An 18632-nucleotide genomic window follows, 5' to 3' on the forward strand; every position below is an offset into this window, starting at 1 on the left:
CTCTTTTTTGAATGAGTGTGGGTACACTTTGGTATCCCACAGTCCATTATATCAGATCGGGACAGCAGGTCCCTAAGTACATTCTAATCAAGCCTCTAGTCGTTGTTGGATACCAAGCTCACTAAGTCACAACCTTCCACCCCAAACTGATGGTCAAACAGAGGTCATCAACAGGATGATCGTTCATATCCTGCGCATGTACAACTCGAAGCATCCACGCACATGGGATGAAAGCCTCCCTATGTCTAGCACAACTATAACAAAGCTCTCCACAACTCAATTGGCCACAACCCCTTTCAAGTGGGGTTGGGATTCCAACCACTATGTCCAATTGATGTTGCCATGCCACTTGCAGTGACTCAGGCATATTTGGCTCACGTCCAATCCAAAGCTGACAGAGATACCAACTTCATGAACGAATTCAGCACATCCGCTAGCAGGTCCATGACATATTGGACAAAGAAAATGCTAAGTACAAACAACTTCATGATCAACATCGGGTGCCACACAAGTTCCAGGTAGGCGACAAAGCTTGGTTATATTTGCAGAAATAGCGCCTTGGTGGGGCCCATCACAAGCTTTGCCTGCTCTAATATGGGCCTTACACCATCACTAAAGTTGCAATACTTTCGAGCTCAACATTCCATCATTCCTTTCCCTGCACCCAGTATTCAATGTGGACTGGTTGAGAAACTAACACCATCAAAGATCAACCCAAGATGTATCGAACAGGCCACAACTGATATGATCATGGACACATGAGTCAAGAACACTCGCCATCAGAGGATCCAACTATATCGAGTTGTCAAAGAATGCCAACTCCTTCAGTAAGGCAAGTGGCTTACCAGGGACGAGGTTCAATAGAATTTCTTTCACCTCATGGAGGCTTTGCATGCAATGGGGACCATTGCTTCCTAAGGGGGGAGGAATGATCTAGGTGGATATTGGTGGCCATGAGCCTATTCCACCTAGACCTCATGTTGGTTTCATCAATTTCCTTGATTATAGCATAATTTACTTTTTTTAGTAGTTTTTTGGGTCCCCAACTTCCAAAGCTATTTTGACCCCCTATATGGCATTTTATGCCATAAATATTGTAGCACTTATAGAGAGATTTCTAACAAGGTATCTTATGCGCCAAACGGAGATCATATGACCAAGTTACAACCCCAATAAGTTGGTTGTCCAACTAACCCCAACGGGGCCCACAAACTCTTGGTGTTCCATCTCCTAGGTTAGGGTTTTGGTTGTTTAGGGTTTCCCTTTGTTGTTAAATAATAAAAAGGCCCTTGAGCCTCATTGTAATATAGTTCAGAGGCATGTAGCCACCACATCTCTTCTCAGAGATAAGTTACCATTGCCCGAGCTAGTTTATTTCCATTATGTATGTAAGCATCTTTTAGTTATTTTATATTAATGAAATGGAGATTTATTCCTACTACATCTATGCGTTTATGTTTATATTTGTATCTAATTTTGTTGTTGCATAAGTTTCAATTAGTGGTTGATGCATGATTTGGTGGAACTATGGAAGGATTCAAGGGAGATCTATGCACAAACTTTTCTAATATGGAATAATAAAATGGGTTAGAGTAAGGTGGGAGGTAATGATGTCTGAATCTTGCAAGATCTGAAGGATAAAGGTAAAGAGGTACTAGTAAAAGATGTAAAAAGGAAAGAAAGGAAGGTGACGTGTGAATTGCTTCAAAACACTAGTGAAGATCTAATAAACTATGGACAAGCAACAACTTTCAGAGTTTTTCCTGAGCTCTCAACACTTGTCTCAATGAAAATTATAACACGGAATATTTGTGGTATAAATTGCAAAGGGAAACAATGATTTTTACAAGAAAGGATAAAATTTGAAAAGCTCACCTTGGTGATTTTGCAAGAAACCAAGGTTTCCATGTGTAAATTACGTGAAATAGGTGCCAATTGTTGGGTGGGATGCAAAGTTATGGCTATCGATACTTGGGATAGTGCTAGTGGATTAACAATTGGAATCTTCTTGAATTATGGAAGTTTATTGAGAGGTTATAGGTGGTGGACATGCCAACCCTCAATGGTACTTTTACTTGGAAAAATAGAAGGTGGAGGGCATCAAGTGGTGATTCGTTTAGGTCGGGGGCCATCAGGTAGTGAGTTGTTTAGGTCATATTTTGGCTCTTGGAGCACTTATGGACAAGGATTATGTCTAATCAATTTAACGTTTTAAATTGCTCTACATAAATTATCAATCCAGGGATCGTAACCTGGTGAAGTGTGGTGCACCATATGTGCTTAGTTAACATTTTTCTTACTTTGTTGTTTTATAGTTTATGTTGTTTTTGAGGTTTTGTTCTTGTTGGTTTCATAAAGTGTTTAATGCAAATGGAAATCCTATTCTAAGGTCTTAAAAATACTTTTAAAGGTCAAGTATGGATGTAGATTTCAAGACCAGGTTTATGTCCCTTATGGTAACTTCCAAAACTTAGCACTTCAAAAGATCTCAAAACATGCTATTAATACTTAAACAGGAATGTAAATATGCAGCTACTTAAATCAAACAAAAGATGAAATACTGATCATGAAATCACTGTCTCTACTGCCCATTTAATTACAGAAATAAAATCTAAATTATTGCACTCAAACAAACCAAAAATTGCAGACTAACGAAAGAAAGATCAATTTACTTCACTTATAATCTGATAGCTCGCCAAGTAGCTTTTCCGGGTTAAGACATGGCTCCGGAGATAACATCAATAACATGAAGGATTGATATCTAAATTACCTACTTGCAAATGAAAGTAAAATCAAGTCATTTCACTTATAATCCGATAGCTCACCAAGTAGTTTTTTGGGGTTAACCCATGGCTCTGGAGATAACGTCAATAACATGAAGAACCTGATATCTAAATTACCTACTTGCAAATGAAAGTAAAATCAAGTCACTTCACTTATAATCCGATAGCTCGCCAAGTAGCTTTTCGGGGTTAAGCCATGGCTCTGGAGATAACGTCAATAACATGAAGAACCTGATATCTAATTGCAGAGATGAAAGTAAAATCAAATCACTTCACTCATAATCTGATAGCTCGCCAAGTAGCTTTTCAGGTCGCCAAGTAGCTTTTCAGGGTTAAGCCATGGCTCTGGAGATAACGTCAAATGACATGAAGAATTTGATATCTAAACTAACTGATAGCAGCAAATAAATAAGACTAAAATCAAAAATAATTGAAATTGAAAAGCTTAAGAAAAAGTTCAGCAGAGAGGCAAATCTCATGTCACTATTTGACGCAAAAATATGTAAAGAAAAACTAATCTACAATCAACCGGTTGAAGACACTTGCATGAATTAAAATTGCATGAATGGAAAATCTAAACTATCAAACTTGAAAGCAATAAAATGACATACATGAATGAAATCAAAGCAAAATTTCAAAATGAAATTTACTCTACCTTACATTCTAATGTGCTCCATGACATCTACTTACATCTCCTTCCATGTTGAGAACATCAAATCTTTATTCAAATTCTTCAAAATTACAAAATACAACAAAGCTCTCTAAAGCTTTCCAAAGCCATCAAAGAAGAACTATAAACTCCAAGTTAAGCTAAGACTAACAAGCTAACAAATGAAGGAGAGAGATCTCCTATTTATACAAAAAGATGAGAAGCCATCTCATTAATGAGAATCCATGAATCTCTCCCTCTACCTCTAGAGTCCTAATCAAAATAGACACTGATAAGACACGTCTTCTTAGAGTTTCAATACAATTAGGAGATGTGACACATATCCTCATGATCACATAATTCTTTCCACTCAAATTCGAATTTGGCCTTAGAGTGCCACATAAAGGTCTTCTAGAAGGTTCCTTTTGACCTACACATGTCAACAATCTCAACCCACTTGTTAGGTATAAGCATATGCACATTATTTCCTAATTTTTAACCACAAATTCACTTAAAAATGCTAAGAATTAATAAAGTTTGGAAAAACGTAAATGTGCCCAATGATAATGAAAGTGGAATGAATATAGTGACATAGTAGTAAAATGGAGGTGATATAATGGACATAATAGTGAAAGTGTAATGGAAATGAATGAGATTTTCAAGACCCAACATACCCCCCAATTGAAGTTATTGCATGTCCTCATGCAATATATATTACATTAACTTTTTTTTGATCCTTGAGCTTTGGTTTAACTTTGCATAATATCATTTGATAACTTCATATTTTTGCAAAGTGTTTTACTTGAATTGTAACATGGTTGGTTCTTGTGTTACAACCAATTTTTTGTTGTTGTTGCATTCTATTTTGATCTTTGAACTTTGCATAATGATATTTTGATTATTGTTTGCAATGTATATCTTTATTGGATTACATTATGGTTGGTTCTTGTATAACAACCATGATTTTGTTTGTATCCAATTTATCCTTTAAGCACTTTTTGAAAAGTCATTGTATGCTCATAATAACAATGTAATAGTTAATATATGATAGAAGTATGTGGGCTCCTGAATATGATATGGACATGGCAAGATATGAATATGAATGTATCCCCCCCCCCCCCAAACTGATGGTATTGGCAATTTTATGAAATGAGGAAGAGAAATGTTTTTCCAACAATTATCATTTTAGCTTTTTATGGAATTCTATGGCCAAAAGTTAGAAAATGATGTACCTTAACTTACCCTTTGGAATGGATGAGTTGTATGTGTTGTGGCTGCAAAATTCTGATCATATTCTTCTTCAAGTGGCTGAACAAGAGGAGTCATGGATAAAGAGTTAAAATGACTTTTTTTATTGCTTCTACTAAAACTTGTTGAATCTGCAACAAAATGTTGAAAATAATAGTCTTCATGTCTTCAAAACTCATTAGCACAATTCCTACTATGTGAAAAGATGTTCTGAAGTCAAACATAGCAGGAAATTGTTGACTTAGTGGCCATTGATAGATGCCACTAGTCAACACGAGAACTCTCACCATTGATGACAATGAAAGTCAAGATGCCCAAACACATCTTGCTAGGTACGAATAGTTTTTCCGATGTCGAGTCACCTAGAAGATCTGATAAACAAGGGACATTAATGTATTTCCATTGTCTGTCAGCATGAGAACTTGCCATTAAGGCATGCAAGCCTCAAGGTGTCTTTACAAAGAACTTAGACTCAAAGGACTATGGACTCAATAATTTGCATTGAAACATGGCTTATTTGCGAAATGAAAATGACAGGAAATGAAAGATGAAAATGGAAGATGGCAATGGAGAGCAGAAATGGCAATGGGCAATAAGAATGTAAATGAGCCTCTTGCTTTTATTTGTGGGTTATAAATGGACAAAAAGAGATGGAAAGTGTATGTGAATGTAAATGGAAAATATGGAGTGAAATGAAGTGAATGGTTTATTATGAGGTATGGATGTGATGGAGACAATAGTATCTTAAAGTTTTTCAAGTGTTTGGATATGATTTTGCATCAGCATATTTGCTCTTTATTGTTGATCATCCTCTTATGAAACAAATTGGTATCTTAGAGAGACACCATTCTCTTGTAGTCATTTGTCCTTCCTCTTGAAACCTGCAAAAAAAACTAATACTTCTTCTGTAATGGAATGTAAGATTATCAAAGGAGAGAGGTGATCAATCTCTCTAGTTATGATATTTACAAACAAAACTAAGAATTTGCATTAATGAAACAAGTTCTCAAAGGAAAAATCAAAAGAATTTATACCTGCTTTGGAATTGGTGCCTCAAGTTGAATGTTGTTTCTTTTCAACAATTTATTTCATTATTTGTCATTGTGTAGATCTTTCCAACGATACTTGAATCATCAAAATCTGATTTTGTATGAAAAAGTTAGGTTGATTTGAACAATGAAGTTTTTCAGCTACAAATTGATGTTTAGCTGCAGAATTGGACTTTAGCTGTGGAATGTGCACAGTTTATGTAGCTAAAAATCTTGAATAAAAAGTTAGCAATTCATCTTTTATCATTAGTCCAAAATTAATCAATACCTTCAAAAAAGTGAGCAAATAACTTATTCATTTCATTGATTCAAAATTATTATTTTTTCTTGACATGCGGCGACTTAGTGATAACACACACCTTGACTTCCCTTTGACCGGGGTCTTTTTCATCGTCCTGGATCAAATGAATAGGACACCATCCATGTTATGAAATTTTCTCAACTACCCATGTGGTTTGTTTCGTCTCTTGACACCTATAACCTATAAAAGTATGAAAATGGCTGCGGAATTGCCAGTTAGCTGCGGAATCAGGGTGCATTCCATAGCTAAAAGACAGCCAACCATTAATTTTCTGATTTAAGTTATTGGAAAAGAGATTTTATGCAACCAAGTACCAGGGAGAGAGAGAGAGCCTAAGATCACAGCTGGTGCACAGGACCAATCATTCATGATCTGCTATATTTTTTTTAATTTTCTTCACTGTCTGCCTGAAAAATAAAAACTTTGTAAATGGTATATAAAGCAAAACAGTTTTAATGATGAAAATATATCAGAGTAATGGGAATGTATGATCTTTTCAATTGCTTTGATGACTCCTTCAGTTCTGTAATCACAATGAGACCCATCATTTTTGTTCTCGGCTACTCTTCAAAATTCCCTTTACTATTTGAGAAATGGAGTGACTGCATGGATAGAAATCAGACATTTATGGATATGGAAATGGAATGAAAATGTTTATGGAAGTAGATGACTGTGACTAAAGTGATTGTATGTATAGAATATGTGAAAACAGATTGACTATATGTGAAAACAGGGTGACTGTTATACACAGGTAGTATGAAAATGGAGTGACTGTGTGCGTGAAAAAAAAATGTGGAGGATGTAAGGACTGGTGGTGTTGCACACGTAGATAGAGTATGAAAACAGAGTGATGTTGAATGAATAATCCAAGCAATAGGGATGTAAAAGAGTCGTATTCAACTTGGTCAAGTCATACAATTAGCCGTTAAACAGGTGGAGTAGAGAAGTTCGATTGAAAATGACAGATCAGTTTGGAAGAGTCATACTCAATTGAGATACGTCATGTATCTTGTTGTTAAACTGAAGTACACGCCACGGAGATCGTTAGACATTTAAAGACAAGAGGCGTGGCATAAACAAGATTGAATGCCAGCAAACAATAAGTTCCCAAATTAAATTTTCTCTCTCCAAGCATGCCGAGTTAAAACAACACTTTGTTCATTTAATTAAAATCGTTTTTTCTCACGCGGCATGCAAAAAGAGGCTTTAAAGAACCGAGAAATTCTCCCAAACCGCTGCAAATTTCTTAAAACCATTTCTGGGTTATCTAATTGACCCTACTGCCGAAAAAACTCATGTTTTATTTTTCCCAAATTCGTCTCCGTTTGGCCAGATCGTGTATTCAAAGTTTGACGTTTTTTCAGCTATTACGCATTTGTGGATTAATTGTTCTGTAATTTTATGAATTGTTGCATTCAGCTTTTTTGTTTGATTTGCAATTTGAACATAGGCAAATAAAAAATGAACAGTGTTGAAATTTTCAAAGACACCTGAACCTGTATTTTGCATATGTTCTCGCTTTCTGGCTCCAGCAGTTTTCTTCAGGGTTGCAATTTTTACAGTAACCAATGGCAGCAGGTTTCAGGTTTGCAATATTTACATTAACCAATGGCAGTGAGTAAACGTCAATGGATGAACCCCATGGGACACAATCCCCTCTGATCAACATAATAAACTACTTCAACCTATCTATCGACCTAGTTATCTGTTACCTATTCCAGCTGTTTGCTAGCAGTCAAACTCTTTTTATATCATGCGAATTAGGCATTTCTTTCACCTATTTTTTTATAGGTTGCGTAGAGAAGTAAACTAGTCTGTAATGGTTTGTCATTACGGCTGTTCAAGTGCAAACACAGTGAGATCTTCATTTTGATACTCAGCAGGAGAAAGAGTTAGCTGAACCTTAATTCATCTACAGTTGTTGATTTTTGTGCATGTTTGACAAAAGCTGTGAAGGTGATGATCTACTATTTGATTGCTTTTGCTCTTCACAGCTCAGAATAATCCCACAACTTTCAAATTTGAGGTTAAAGCCAAAAAACAAAGGATATTTCAAGCCACAATAAAAATGGGAGAATTGTTTACATTGCAGGTTTATATATATATATATATATATATATATAATGATTTTGCAGGTTTGTTTCAAGGCCAAAGCTCAAGCAGGAATGCAGATTTTCTATTGAGGCCACAGTGGAGACTAGAATTGGGGATAGCCATTGATTTTTTTTTCTCTCTGAAATTGTAAATTTTTATAAGAAGGATTAATGATTTTCAATTTCAGGCAGCAAAGACTTCAAGTAAAATATACTAAAAACAGGACTTTGACTGAGGTCTTAAGCTGATTTTTTATCAATCTAGGCTGGGTGACTAGGATAGGATCCATGTCGGGACAATTCTAGAGATGCCCATGTGGTCGGTTTCTTCATTGGATGCCTGTAACCTATTAAACCTTGAAATTAGCTGCGGAATTCACAGTTAGCTGCGGAATCAGGCTGCATTCCGCAGCTAATTTGCAGAATCTTATTAAAACAGGACACAGTGTTTTGAGGACCACTACAAACCATAACCAGTCAATCTTGGACAGTTGAACCTATCAAAGCAGTTGGGTTTCATTTTTTTTTCTTTTTTTTATTGAATCAATTGAAATGATGAAGTTTATTTTGTCTCACTTTTTTTTTTCTTCTTTACATAACAATCATTTTTCTGATCCTCCAGATCACACAAAGTGCAGAAGGAGAGCATACTCAAGAAATTATTAATTTTCTTTTGATGTAAGAAATAAGGTCTCCTAATTACACTTCCCCGGCAACAGCGCCAAAATGTCTAGTCAATTTAATGTCTTAAATTGCTCTACATAAATTATCAATCAGGTATCGTAAACTGATGAAGTGTGGTGCACCATATGTGCTTAGTTAACCTTTTTCTTACTCCGTTGGTTTATAGTTTATGATGTTTTTGGGGTTTTGTTCTTGTTGGTTTCCTAAAGTGTTTAACGCAAATGGAAATCATATTTTAAGGTCTTAAGAATACTTTTAAAGGTCAAGTATAGATGTAGATTTCAAGAGCAGGTTTATGTCTCTGATGATAACTTCCAAAACTTAGCACTTCAAAATATCTCAAAACATGCTATTAATACTTGAACAGGAATGTAAATATGCAGCTACTTAAATCAAACAAAACATGAAATACTGATCATGAAATCACTGCCTTTGCTGCCCATCTAATTATAGAAATAAAATCTAAACTATTGCACTCAAACAAACCAAAAATTTCAGACTAACGAAAGCAAGATCAATTTACTTCACTTATAATCCGATAGCTCGCCAAGTAGCTTTTCTGGATTAAGCCATGGCTCCGGAGATAACGTCAATAACATGAAGGATTGATATCTAAATTACCTACTTGCAAATGAAAGTAAAATCAAGTCACTTCACTTATAATCCGATAACTCGCCAAGTAGCTTTTCGGGGTTAAGCCATGGCTCTGGAGATAACGTCAATAACATGAAGAACCTGATATTTAGATTACCTACTTGCAAATGAAAGTAAAATCAAGTCACTTCACTTATAATCTGATAGCTCGCCAAGTAGCTTTTCGAGGTTAACCCATGGCTCTGGAGATAACGTCAATAACATGAAGAACTTGATATCTAATTGCAGAGATGAAAATAAAATCAAATCACTTCAGTCATAATCCAATAGCTCGCCAAGTAGCTTTTCGGGGTTAAGCCATGGCTCTAGAGATAACGTCAAATGACATGAAGAATTTGATATCTAAACTAACTAACAACAGCAAATAAATAAGACTGAAATCAAAGCATAATTGAAATCTAAAAGCTTAAAAAAAAGTTCAGCAGAGAGGCAAATCTCATGTCACTATTTGATGCAAAAACATGTAAAGAAAAACTAATCTACAATTAATCGATTGAACACAGTTGCATGAATGGAAAATCTAGACTATCAAACTTGAAAGCAATAAAATGACATAAATGAAAGAAATCAAAGCAAAATTACAAAATGAAATCTACTTTACCTTACATTCTAATGTGCTCCATGACATCTACTTACATCTCCTTCCATGTTGAGAACATCAAAGTTTTATTCAAATTCTTCAAAATTACAAAGTACAACAAAGCTCTTTAAAGCTATCCAAAGCCATCAAAGAAGAACTATAAACTCCAAGCTAAGCTAAGACTAACAAGTGAACAAATGAAGGAGAGAGATCTCCTATTTATACAAAAAGATGAGAAGCCATCTCATTAATGAAAGTCCATGAATCTCTCCCTCTACCTCTAGAGTCCTAATCAAAATAGGAACTGATAAGACACATATCTTCTTAGATTTTCAATACAATTAAGAGATGTGACACATATCCTCATGATCCCATGATTTTTTCCACTCAAATTCGAATTTGGCCTTAGAGTGCCACATAAAGGTTTTCTAGAAGCCTCTTTTTGACCTACATATGTCAACAATATCAACCCACTTGTTAGGTATAAGCATATGCACATTATTTCTTAATTTTTAACCACAAATTCACTTAAAAAGGCTAAGAAGTAATAAAGTCTAGAAAAACATAAATGTGGCCCAATGATAATGAAAGTGGAATGAATGTAGTGACATAGTAGTGAAATGGAGGTGATATAATGGACATAATAGTGAAGTGTAATGGAAATGAATGGCATTGTCAAGACCCAACAGATTATTGAATTAAAATGACCATTCTTCCTTTCCTTGCATCGGATCATTGGCCTTTTCGACTGGAGATTGACCTTAAAGAATCCCCTCATAATAGACCCTTTCGTTTTGAAAGTTTCTAGGTTTAGGAGCCAAAGTTTGAGGAGAAAGCACGGGTATGGTGTGAGGAAATCAATGTGAAAGGAAGAAATAAGATGCATACCTTTTAATTGAAACTAAAAGAATTGAAAGAAAATATTAAGCTATGGAATAAGAAATATTTTGGAGGAGAAATAGATTGGAGTGCCCAATTCAAGAGATTCAACAACACGTTATCTTAGAAGGACACATTTCAGATTCAGTGTTAGAGGAGGGTGTCACAATGAACAAGTTAGAAATGAGAAGACAACAGGAAGAAACACTCTGTAGGAAAAAATTAAGAGTTCGATGGTTAAAAGAGGGGGAAAAGAACTCTAGATTTTTTCATAATTCCATGATACAACACAAGCACTCCAACCAATTTCTTTTGCTATCTAGAAGAGATGGGTTCAGGAAACTTCAGCATAAAGGATTTTGAAGATGAGTTGATTTCTTATAATAGGGATGTACTTACTGAACCTTCTGACAATATGCAACCACCTATTAACAAGATTACACCATGCATTCCAAAACTTGTTAGCAAGGAGAAAAATACAACTTTTATGAGGACAATTTCATTCCAAGAAGTAGAGGAAGTGATAACGGGAATGTCTTGAAATAAATTTCCTATCCCAGACGGGTTCACTTTAGAAATTTTCAAGGCATGTTGGAGTTTTCTAGGAAATGAGATTCATGAGATGGTGGAGTAATCTAAAAAGTTTCAGTCAATCTGTGATGACTTGATTGCCATGTTTATTTCTTTAATCCCTGAAAATGGAAAATTTGAAGATCCCAATGGATTTAAACCCATTTCATTATGCAATTTAAGCTATAAGGTGATTGGCACTGTTATTGTTAATCGACTGAAACCATTATTGAAGGAGCTTATTTCTCCAAAAAAAACTGGCTTTGTGGAGGGTCGACAAATTTAAGACATAATTATCATAGTACATGAGGTCATTCACTCCCTGAAGAGTCTGAAGAAACCAAGTATGATGATAAATCTTGATTTGTTTAAGGCTTATGACAGGATCAACTAGGATTATTTATTGCAGGTCCTTGATGCTTTTGGATTCTCTTGGCAGTGGATTTCTTGGGTGAGATCTCTTATCTCTACACCCTTTTTCTCTATTTTGATTAATGGATCTCCTTTTGGTACTTTCAACCAATGTGGAAAAAGTCGAAGTTGGGAATAATTCTGCAAGGGTCCAAAAGTTGAAAAACTCTTTAAAGTCTGGAGTTTTTTGAAACAGTGAGCAAAAAGTCGACAAAATTAAAAAAAAACAAAAATATTCATTTTTATTTTTATTTTTTTTAACATTTAGAGTATCCACAACATCAAATAAATGCATTTCCACATAAACATGTAAAGAAAGCTAATATATAATATGTGTATGAAGTCTAGTGCTACATCACATATCAAAATTGTGAATCAACTCCTGAATCTTGAGGCTTGTCTGAGTCTCAACTCTCAAGAGTCAAAATATCAACAAAAAATATATTAAATGTATATCATGAGTCATCTAAAAGTCATAAAGTAATTCATCACTCAGATGCTCTTCCCCTTTTACGGGAATAGGGAATGGATTTTCTTTTCCCTCTAGAGGAAGAAGGCCCAACACTTGGAAATACAAATGGAGTTAGTTGCCTTCTAGAAGTCGATGGAAGAGGTGGCCTCTATCCTATATTGCTGCTACCCATCCTAGATGGTGTCACCTCCTCCTCATCATCATCAACCAGCTTTGCCTCTTGACCTTAATGTTGCTCCTCCTCCTATACCTCTGGCCCTCCCTCCCTTGCAACTGCTACCTCCTCAAGATCCACACATAACCAATCCACGATCGAGTCCATGATCGGCCTCTCTGTCTCGACCCTCCATGCAGCAGTGGTATCAATATTTTTCAATGAGATGGCTTCCACATCAATAGGTGTCTGAAGTTGTCTCATCAAATGGGAGAAAAAACAAAAGAAAATGATATCATTTTCGGCCTTTTCGGCCTCTTTATCCGTGGCCTAAGAGGACAGTCAACTTTTTGGGTCGACTCCTGATAAAATCGGGCATATAACGAATAAATCGCGATTTTTTCGTTTATGAAAAAGTCTGCGAAAAATCAGAGGATTAAATCGTTTTGTTGAAAAAAATCGCAATTTTAGGATTTAATCCTGCTTTTTTGCAGACTTTTTCCATACTGCTTTCAACTCGTGTCATGGGCTCAGGCAGGGGGGTCCTCTGTGGCCCTTCTTATTTATTTTGGAAATGGAAGGGCTAGGTCAATTTTTTTTTAAAGTCTTGTTCTAGAGGGACTCTCACAGGATTTTGTTTATTTGGTGAAGATCTTCCAGTAACATACCAACAATTTGTTGATGATATATGCCTATTTGGTCAACCTCGCCTCAGAGAAGTGAAAGAGGTTCGTTCACTGCTTTCAATCTTTATGGAAGCTTCAAGTACGCTTGTTAATAATTACGAGACAAGTATTTTATTTTTTAACTATAAGGAATCAGTCTGCTGCCATTTAGCTCGAGTGTTAGAGTTTCAAAGAGCCTCTCTTCCTTATAATCACTTGGGGGTTCCTTTGGTTTTAAATCTGAATATAATTTCCTGTTGGAAAGAACTTCTTTTGAAGCTTTCCAACAAGATTAAAAATTGGACATTTTATGCTTTGAATGTGGCTGGGAGATTAATTCTCACCAAGTCAATGCTTCAGGTGATTCCGCTTTATCAAATGTCAGCCATGCCAACGCCAAAATCTATTTGGAAGAATTTTATCTCAAAGTGGAGTGACTTCCTTTAGCGGGGCTCAAATAAGTCAAAGAGGTTGTCTTTGGTGGCATGGGAGAAACTTTTCCTGCCAAAGCTGGCTGGGGGATTGCGTTTGCGCGATCCAGAAATTCGAAGTGTCGCCTTAGGGGCTAAGCTATGGTGGCGATGGGTGATAGGGACAATAAATTATGGAAGCAAATTTGGTTGAGGAAGTATGCACCTCTCATGTCACAGAAGGAGAGACTACAATATGATTTGACCATCATTGGTTCGGGGTTACAGATGTGGGCTCAGGAAAGTCAAGAGGTTGTGAGGAAACATGCTTTTTGGGATCTTCAGAAGGGAGAATCCAATTTGTTTTGGCATGAGGCTTGGCAACAGTTACCATGTCTATCTGAGAACACTTTAGTTTTCTAAAAACATTTACAACTAGTTTGGGAACAGTGAGGGTTATAGACTATTGGAAGTTAGAGCTAGATTATACACTGTGATAGTGGTGGAAAGTTAAGGAAGAGTAACCCTTCTTATCCTAGGAATTTCCTTGGGGAATTCTTCAACATGAATTATTGGAAAGGAAAATATGATTTTGCGCAAGATAAAGATATATTTCGTTAGAGTATGAGACCAATTGTGATATTTACTTTAAAAGAAGCTTATTCCTTCCTCGTGGGTCATTCAAGCCTAGAGAAATACATTATTTGGCGTAAGATCTAGTCTGGGATTCATTGATCGAAAATATCGCTTTTCCTATGGTTGGTGGGGAGGCGTAGGTTACTCACCTGGGACCGTATTAGAAAGAAATGTGTTGAAGGGCCATCATTTTGTTTTCTCTATAATATGGCTGAGGATACTATGGAACATCTACCTAAATCCAGATTGTTTGCAGAGGAAGTGTGGTCCATTCTTTTATTTATTTTTGGTAATGATAATCGGAATAGAGAGGATTTAGTGGCATCTGTAGCGAGTCAATGTAATTCTTCTTTGTTTAAAAAACCCATAGTTAAGAGGGGTTGGATCTTGGCAAAAGGTTTTATTCTCTAGAATTTGTGGAAGGGGAGGAATGTAAGAATGTTTAGAGATAAGAGGAGAATGACAACATTGATTAAAGAGGTGATTATACAAAACATACGAGAAACACTCTTGGTTATCTCCTATTCGATTGATGATTGGAAAGTATATATTTTTGAGGCAAAGATCCTAAAGAAACTGAATTAGAATTAGAAGATGAACATTCCTAAAGAAAAACCATTTCAGGACCTAAATATTACATCAAATACTTCTCTCTCCTCCTCTAGAGGTTTTATCATACTAAATTTTGAGGGGTATCGAAGGGAAACCCTAGAATTGTTGGTTTTGGAGGTGTTTTCTAAGATTGTAACTCTTCAACCTTGAGAGCTTACACAAAGAGTTGTGGATTGACTAGTAACAATATGATAAAGTTTTTGGTGCTTGAAAAGGGTATTCATATCACTATTTGTGAGGGATATCATTTATTACAGGTTGATGGATATTTGCAGATTGCTATCTAGTGTGTATAACAAATTTTAAATGGATAGCCTCTAGGTAAAATAGTGAAGAGTTGATGACTAGAAGGTATAGTTGGAAGCATACATGGTTTGCTCAAAAATCTATATTATGTAATAGTCCTACACTCCAAGAGATCGGGTAACAAGGTTGAAGATTTCTTGACGAATTTGGGTTGCAAAGCTTGAGATCTTGAGTTGGATGCCAGCTGGCCTCGTACTAGTCCAGTAGAAGGAACAAATCCTTTCTAATGTTTGTCAGAGAAAGATAGGTCGGACCCGAATGGGGGTGGTATTTCAAATATGAGGGTCTCATCGGAGGGTGTGCCATCCTCCTCCCAAATGTCATTTCTTAGTTAAGGTGTGGCCGTTGGTATCTGTTGGACATGTGCAAGCTTATAGGTCGTCTCTTTGCTTTAAATTGATATTCATGGTAATGAATTTGTAGCAATTCTGAAGCGCTTAGCGTTGGTTGATCTGAGTCCTAGTAAATTTTCTCAATTGCAATTCTGTCAAATTGTTCTGATTTTGGTGTTTGTTGGTGGTGTTACGTGTTTAGGATGAGATAACAATGCCTTTGTGTTATGTCTGTGCATAAGGAGTTTTTATTGTTTGTTATGGTTTTTTGAAATGTGGTGTGTCATGTTACTAGGTTGTGGTGAGTTTGAGAATTTGTTGGAATTTGATCTTATAATGTGGTAATTGGGTGACGATTTAGTGGTCATTAGGTCGGGAGCTCACAAATATGTGTCTTGTCCTTCTTCTTTCTTTACCCTGAGAGGTTCTTTTAGTGCTTGTCATCAATGTTCCTTTGCAATGGTGCTCATTCCTCCTAGAAAAATAATGAGTAGCAAGAGGGGTGGAGGAGGCAATGTAGGGTACAAAAGGGTTCATCCTTTTGTCTATGACTTTGTCTCTACCTACTTTGATGTTGTTCCTCTAGAGGTGAGGATGGAAATTTTGTAGTTGGAATGTAAAGAGGAAGGGGACCACCCCTATCACTCTGATTCTGGGTTGGTGGGAGATGATATGAAATGGGTTCTCGATCCTGGTAGATTCAGGAAAAGGAGGCTTCACTTTCTGAATTCTTTGGCCTTACATCAACAAATTGCGACTGATTTTTAAAGATAAGCAAGTGGAGAATTACATGTATTCTACTCATTAGAGGACATCAAACACATGCTTTACAACCAAAGGTTCTTCTTAGATAATTTGGATTCTCATTTGGCCCATGTAAAACGCTTTATAGTGATCCATTCAGACTCTAGTGATCTCATAGATCCTATGGATGATAGTGCTCAGGTGCCACCTGCCGTATCATCTGATCATAACTAGAGATGGTGGGTTTTCATGTCTTTTTGTCATCAAGTTTGGCATGCATTCTTTTAGGTACGATCTTATGATGGAGTTCCTCATTATATTTTGGCTCAGAAGTACATTGCTTTGGAATATATTGCTTGTTGACAATATTGCTTATAATAGGGAGAGTTATCTAGTTCCTTGCTCAATTTTTTTTTTGGATATCATAGTGGTGTAGCTGGTGTTATTAATGTTCATGTGTATCTATGGATGGCCTTTAGTTTTTATGGTCATCCCTTTTATCTTATGACCTCTCTTGGTTCTGTATCAGTGAGGTACGATTATGGCTCTAGATGTTAGTGTCTTTGAGTTACGTGTGGATACGAATCAGAGCTTTTCTGATAGCCATGTGTTATGTTGCATATTGCTTACTTATGGGTTGTTTTATGACTCGCAAGCATTATTTTTAGTGTTGTCATGACTGTAATTGGATCAAGATCTATGGGTGTATGTCGGAAGGCCTCAACTGTTCATGTGGGCTCCTTCGTGTTATGAATGCTTTGGTGATTGTTCGTTATTTGCCTCTGGGTGTATTTGTTTTAAGTCACATTCTGGCACTGTTGTTACTTTTTTGGAGTTCGATCTATTCTTATCGGCTACCATGCATGATGAACCTCTTGGCATTAAATCTTTTGATGAATATGGGTGCACTATGGCATGTTAAATTTTGTTATGGTTCTAGGCACATTATGGTGATTTCTTATTCGTTTCAAAGAGTAATGGCATTGTTGGTGTTTGGCAAACTCGAATACTGGGAACATATATGGTTTTGAACAATCTTTTGCGAAGGTTGATGAAGGTAGGTCTTGGTTTCTATTTTAGCTTTCCTGATGGTGTTTTTTTCTTGGACAATAGTGATATGGAGTGATGGTGTTTTTTTTCCGTAGACCACAGTGATATGGAGTGCCATCCTGCCATTATGTTTTGAATTTTGTTAATGAATCAATGGTGAAGTTGGGTCATGAAAGTTCTGTGGTATTGTATGATGTTAAATTGAGGAGCATTTTTCTTTTTTAGGACTTTGTTTTAATTAGGCATTAAGGATTTTTAGTTTAGGATGTTCTATTGAGTGAGATGTATAATTGCTTTAATAATATATATTTAATATCCATTTTAAATAATATATTATTATTATTTTTTTTTTTCTAACCACATGGTGAATTGGTAACTACCAAGCCTAATCTATGGGAGACCAAGGATCAAACCTCATAGCTGCCACTATAACACCAAGAGCATAACCAACCACCTGCAAGTCGGGTATACTAAATTCCTATGATTTTAGCAAGAGCAGACTCACCGGAAAGGGGAATCCGCCCCTCTAGCTGCCACCACAGCAGGTCATTGTACTCAATGAGATTTGAACTTCGGTCTGCCCGGGGTTCGCCCATGTGACTTACCGTCAAACCACACATCACTGTACAATATATTATTATTATTACTTGGCCAAGCCAGACACCAAATTAGTGTATGAGACCCCTTTGTTTATGGGACAAGGGACCCACCTCCACCTAGCTATTTGACAACTAAGTCTACTAAGGCATATATACTTTACCCCTTGGGGTTTTAAACCTATGACCGGTTAAAAGGAAACACATGTTCTTAACCATTAAGCCTACTCAAACTGTATATAAATTATTTCAAAAAATTATAATTGAAACATTAAAAGGTTAATATTTTATATTATAAAATATATTTTAATTAATTAAATTTTTAAAAATATATAAAAAAATATCCTATAAAGAAAAAAAAATCTTATTAATTAAATGAAATTAAAGTAAAAAGAAATAAACATTAACCAAAAATACATACATGCACAACCTTTCAAATCCCAATAATCACTCTTTAAACTAAAACAAACTAAACCATTTCATTACCTAAAACATTTGATGATGCGATGCCACAAAGTTTCCTTGAAGTTTTTAATTGTATATACAGAAAGACTTCACAGTAAAGAGAATATCCACAACTTTCAAAGATAAATACAACTTGGATATGCTTAGGCTCTGACCAAAATTTTAAATTCTCGGGATTAAATAGTTATTTAATATTTGCTTCATCCTCAATCCAGTTTTGTATTGTTGTGGTTAAAACAAGTTGACTGTGTCTCGTTTTTTCTTAAGACTTGACTTTTCTTTGGATTGT

General features: G+C 35.9%; 1 protein-coding gene across 1 annotated transcript in view; it reads left to right on the plus strand.

Moving 5' to 3' along the window:
- LOC149212070 (agamous-like MADS-box protein AGL19) overlaps window positions 1-18632 on the plus strand; it is a 244178-nt gene that overhangs the window by 224948 nt on the left and 598 nt on the right. The window lies entirely within an intron of this gene.

This window comes from Pinus tabuliformis, chromosome 1_1 (assembly GCF_031772625.1).
Source record: "Pinus tabuliformis cultivar Carrire ecotype Pingquan chromosome 1_1, CPIR1, whole genome shotgun sequence".
NCBI classification, from domain to species: Eukaryota; Viridiplantae; Streptophyta; class Pinopsida; order Pinales; family Pinaceae; genus Pinus; species Pinus tabuliformis.